We start from the raw sequence: 6,000 nt of genomic DNA on the forward strand, positions 1-6,000 counted from the left end.
CTAAAAGCCGTCTTAGGGACATCCTCTTCTCGGACTCTCAGCTGGTGATATCCCGACCTCAGATCGATCTTTGAATAGTAGCTCGACCCCTGCAACTGGTCGAACAAGTCGTCAATACGCGGTAGAGGATAACGATTCTTCACAGTCACCTTGTTGAGTTCGCGATAGTCGATACACATTCTGAAGGTACCGTCCTTTTTCTTCACAAAAAGTACTGGAGCTCCCCAAGGCGATGAGCTAGGACGAATAAAACCCTTATCCAAGAGTTCTTGTAGTTGCGTGGAGAGTTCTCCCAACTCTGATGGCGCTAAACGATAAGGTGCACGGGCTACAGGCGCGGCTCCAGGAGCTAGATCAATCTGAAACTCGACTTGGCGATGGGGCGGAAGACCAGGTAATTCCTCAGGGAATACCTCAGGATAGTCGCGTACAACCGGAAAATCCTCTAGCTTCTTCTCCTTCTCTGTGGTATCAGTAACTAAAGCCAAAATCGCAGTGTGGCCCTTTCGTAAGCATTTCTGGGCCTTAAGAAGAGAGATAATGTTCTCAACAGCACTTCTCTTGTCGCCACGAATCATGAGAGGTTCTCTACCTAAACCAGGAATACGAACGATCTTCTCGTTGCAAAGAATCTCTGCTCGGTGTTGGGATAACCAATCCATCCCAATGACAACGTCGAAACTACCCAAGACAATAGGAATAAGATCGATAGAGAAAGTCTGGTTAGCGAGAATAAGCTGGCAACCCTTGACTACGTGTGAGGCTTCCAAGCTCTTACCATTAGCTAGCTCTACGGTGTGCTTGTCGCTCAGGGGTGTAGGAATACGCTTAAGCATCTTACTAACTTCTAGTGACACATAGCTAGTATCGGCACCCGAATCAAATAAGACTGTAACATAAAAGTCGTCGAGAAGGAACTTACCCGTCACCACGTTGGGATCATTCCTTGCTTCACCTTGACCAATCACGAACACTCGTCCCCTAGCACCATTGTTGTTGTTCCCATTGTTACCATTCCCCTGATTGTTGTTGTTGTTCTGATTCAATTGGGGACAATCCTTCTTGAAGTGGCCTTCAGCTCCACACTGAAAGCACCCTTTGTTGTTACCCTGCTGCTGTCGCTGGTTCTGCTGAGGTTGCTGACGATTCTGATTGGCGGGGTATGCGCTCCTGCAATCCTTTGCAACATGACCAGGCTTGTTGCATCGATGACAGTTGCCCCTGGTGCATGGCCCACTGTGATGTAAGTTGCAACGATTGCACTTGGGGTGATTCCCCTTGTATCCACCATGACTTTGACCTCCAGACGATTGCTGACTGGGGCTCTTGTGATCATCCGTCTTTCTCTGCTGAGACTGAGTTTGCACCGAAGTTGAACCCCTGCTTGAAGTTCCATCCCATTTCCGTTTATCCCCACTAGTAGCACCAGAAGTAGTTGCAGCACCTATACGCTTTGGTAACTTGTTCTGCTCCACCGCTTGGTCAGTGAGACGGTGAGCCAACTGTACAACCTGCTGGATAGTAGTCAAGTTCGCTGAAGTCACATGACTTTGGATCTCTGGCACCAAGCCCTTGAGATAGAGTTCAATTCGCTTATACGGAGGATCCACCATAGTAGGACACAACAAGGCAAGCTCATGCGATCTCTTAGTGTATGCCTCAATCTCCGACCCTGACATCTTAAGATTGTAGAACTCATCTTCCAGTTTGTGAATGTCGTCACGACTGCAGTATTCCTCCCTGATCATTTCCTTGAAGTTTTCCCATGGGGTGGCGTTGGCAGCAACCAACCCTAACATCTGCACTTGAGCATTCCACCACGTGAGAGCCAAACCCTCGAGAGTACCAGTAGCATACTTTACCCTGCGCGCTTCAGGGCATTCACACATTTCAAACACGGACTCCAGTTTCTCAAACCAGTGTAGGAGACCTACTGCTCCTTCAGTGCCGCTAAAAGTCGTGGGCCGACAGTCCATAAAGGTCTTAAAAGTGCACACCGGTGCCTGAGCATACTGACCTAAGGTAGGTGAAAGAAAAGACAGAGTTTAACACACAAAGGTTGGTTCACGAGAGTAGGATCCAAATGATCCTAGAACAATTTCGGACTGCAGGATATACCTCCTGCGTGTGCAGCTGCGAGCGCTGCGGCAACTCGCTCGTTGATCAAAGCCGTCAACTGGGCTTGTGTCATGTTAACGCGTCCAGACATGTTTCTTCATAATAAGAGTAATACGTGTGAGAGTGGTTCGCGAAAGTACAATAGTAGGACAGAGTAAGTACGCATGTGTTCAAACAACAGTAGTTATACTAGTCAAGCATACCATGAGCAATGTACTACGCAACTAACAAGTAGGCAATATACACACATCATATTACCTAGAACGTCGAGCCTTGCATGAGGAGCGAAGTGTCGTTGTGGACCGTTGAGCACTAAACCGGTTATAGTCTGGTTTTAACAAAAACGTTTCTCCTTTATTAAAACCAAGTTCACTATAACCAATGGCTCTGATACCAATCTGTCACACCCCCAAAATCCCACCTGCGGAGTACTACCGCTTGGAGGTGTGACTGACCAGGATCCAACCACCAATCATACTGAACAAGCATATAAGTAGTTATAAAAGTTTAACCATCACGATTGGTATTCAAAAACAAATAAGTTTAAGTTGCAAGCGGAAGCATAAGTTTAAAGTTATAACATAAGTTCCAAAAAATTTCAAGTTAAACATAGTCTTATAGCAATTCCTGTCCCACAACGATCCTCCTCCATGCAAGCTCCAGCTAAGTACCTATGGTCCTGCAAAGCATGTAGTAACGAGTCAACAACTAGTTGAGTGAGTTCACGGGTGGGCGTTCGTTTTAGTTGTTTCGAAAACAGTTTACTTTATCTGGCATCCTGCCGTGGGGGTTACCCCATAGTTTAAAAACGTGACAAGTTCGTTCCCAGTTACTCCGGCACTCCGGCCGTGGGGGCTACCCCATGTAGTTATCAGGCATTTCGGCCGTGGGGGCTACCCCATGTAGTTATCAGGCATTTCGGCCGTGGGGGCTACCCCATGTGTATACTAGACTCGTTACCGTATCGATTGCTGACTGTAGTCATGTTTATGTGCCCTGAAAACATCAATGTCTATCATCATTGACGTGCCCCAGATCCATTAGTTCACGCCCGTCCTCTGCGGCACGGTGTGAGGCTTGTCAGACCTAAATAGCGCTATCTAACTAATGACCCGCTCGCCATTGGCCCGGCGATTAGTCGATACAAAAAGGAGGGACTTCGTGATAGAGTTTTAGTCTAGTACGTTTATCTGTCCATCCGGACGAGGAATTACATTCCTGAACCACTAACGTCCTACCCAAGGTAGACGAGGAACCCACGTTCCTTAACCCCGTTCCCAACCCAGGGAATCCCATGCTTTGTAAAGGGTGTGAACTCACCTTGGTTTGCTCGGCAGTTAATCGCAGAAAGTCAATCAAGTCGCAAGTAGTCAGTTACGTCCTAACACGGATATCACTTATAATCAGATTCAAGCCAGCAATGCACGTATGTTTAACACGTATGGCAAACACGTTTAACAGTTCATAGTTCTCAGTTAACAATCAGACATAATCCAAAGTCTAAGTGTAAGGCCCAAACAGTTGGGCTCGTGATAACAGACCCAAATAACATCTCAACAGTAGCACAGAAGTCCATAAATTCGGCCCACTAACTTAGGCCCGAGGTGTGGTCTCGAGTCGCAACTGGACTCGCAAGCATGGTCTCGAGTCATGCTGTGTGTGCTGATCTCAGGTGGTTGCGAGTCGCAACCGGTGTCGCAACCGTGGTCTCGGTTCATCATGCTGAGGTCTCGAGTCGCAACGGGACTCGTAACCTGTGGTTTCGGCTTGTCCTGATATGGTTGCGAGTCGCAACCGCGTGGTCTCGAGTCATCACGCTGTGGTTGCGAGTCGCAACGGGTGATTGCGAGTCGGTAAGATGTCATTTTCACGTTCAGGTGCTGATGCAGATAGTCAGATTAATGGTACAATATAATCAGGCCCAAATCCGGAAATAACCAATAGAAATTCACTAACATATTTCCTAATCAGGCTATTAGTCAAATGTGGATCAAAATCACAAGGGTTTTTCAATCTTCAACTATCATTCAAAGTGTTCTTCAAATATTCAAACCCATCTTCATCAAGTTCATAACATTTTAACCACTTATTCAATCAACACTATGAACAAGCATCAAAACACTAAGCACAACACATAACCCGGTTTTCATACAAGTCCGATTTCATGACATATGTAACCCGATTTCATGTTCATCAACATAAGTGGTTCAAACTTCATTTAGACACAACATATCACATCTTGCCATATAATATATGTTAACCGGTTATCAACATGGTGCATATTAGAATCATCATAAACATCAAGAACATCATGTAATCTCTAACTATAGACATCATCTCATGCATACATCCATTCAAGCACAAACACAACAAAAATTAACCATAAAAATACTAACCGGTTGGTGATGTGTGTGTGTGTGCCGATCCAAAGTCCAAATCCGAGGGTTTCTTGTGTCAACCGAGTGGATCCGAGAGTCTTGGAGATGTGTTTGTGTGCTAGAGTTCTAGTGGGAGAGAAGATAGAAGTGTGTGTGTGTTCTAATGTTCAACAAAGTGGTAACAAGTAACTAGGGGTGGTGTATTTATAGTCAAGTTCCAAATGGTGCACCCTTAGTGGGTTTCGAGTGGGATTTACGGCCCAAAGGCCCAACCGGCCAAAGGTTCTCGGCCCAAAGGCCCATTCGGTCACTATTCACTCGAGACCTCATGGTCTCGAGTCGGGTTCTTTGTTCTCGGGTTGGGTTCTCGGTTCACATAAAACACGTACACGTATATATATACAAATGCACACATACAAAGCACATAAAAGTTCACGTTTATCATTAAGTTTAATCATTCAACTAATCACATAATGTACAAGCAAGTTACATCACGACACAACGAAAGGTTCTAGATTTCGAGTTGTCACATCATCCCCAAGCTGAAAGAAATTTCGTCCCGAAATTTGATGGCACTCACTGAGGAAGCTAGTTAAGTTGCATGGTTTTCCTGGTTTTCCTGGGGTGTCACAGTACGCGTGGGGGCTACGCAGGATTTACGCAGCGTGTCCTTCCGACCCGGAAGACAGTAGAAGGTATTGGGTTACGTAGGCTTTACGTAACGTGTCCTCCCGACCCGGGAGACAAATGGCAAATACTGGGTTACGTAGGCTTTACGTAACGTGTCCTGACTATCCTGAGGACGATGGTCTATAGTCTAGCGATTTCGTAAGTACGGGTAATCATTCCATATCCAACCCAATTCCCAACCCGGGAATCCCATGCCTTGGCTGTGTGAACTCACCTTGGTTTGCTCGGCAGATACACAAAGAGTACAGGTAAGCTAGTAAATGGTCAACCACGTCCTATCATGGTTATAATACAAGTCAGGTTTTGACTTCATGTAATGCACGTATAAAACATACAAGTTAACATGTTTCGAGCACTTATAGAACATGGTAACACTTAGCAGTCAAGAGCATACTTGTGCATGACAGTCAATTGCATAACGCATAACTCATGACAGTCAATTGCATAAGTCCAAAAGGTTTGGTCTAGAATGATTGGGCCCGTGACAGTGTAGGCCCAAAACAGTGCACGTGCATACTTGGTCTCGAGTCGCATCCGGCGATCTCGTGTCGCAACAGGGAATTACGAGTCACAGCAAGGGATTACGAGTCGCAACAGGAGGTTACGAGTCGCAATGGTGATCTCGGCTTGTCATGGTCTGGTTACGAGTCGCAACATGACTCGCAACCGTGGTTGCGACTCGTGCTGATGTGGTCTCGAGTCGAGACTGTGGGTTCCCGACTCGCAATCTGGGTCGCAACCAAGCATGTAACAGCTTTCCTGATTTCATGCAATTCAGTTACAACATTTATGCAAATCAATTATCGTTGTCAGT

Source organism: Helianthus annuus, chromosome 4 (assembly GCF_002127325.2).
Source record: "Helianthus annuus cultivar XRQ/B chromosome 4, HanXRQr2.0-SUNRISE, whole genome shotgun sequence".
NCBI lineage: Eukaryota > Viridiplantae > Streptophyta > Magnoliopsida > Asterales > Asteraceae > Helianthus > Helianthus annuus.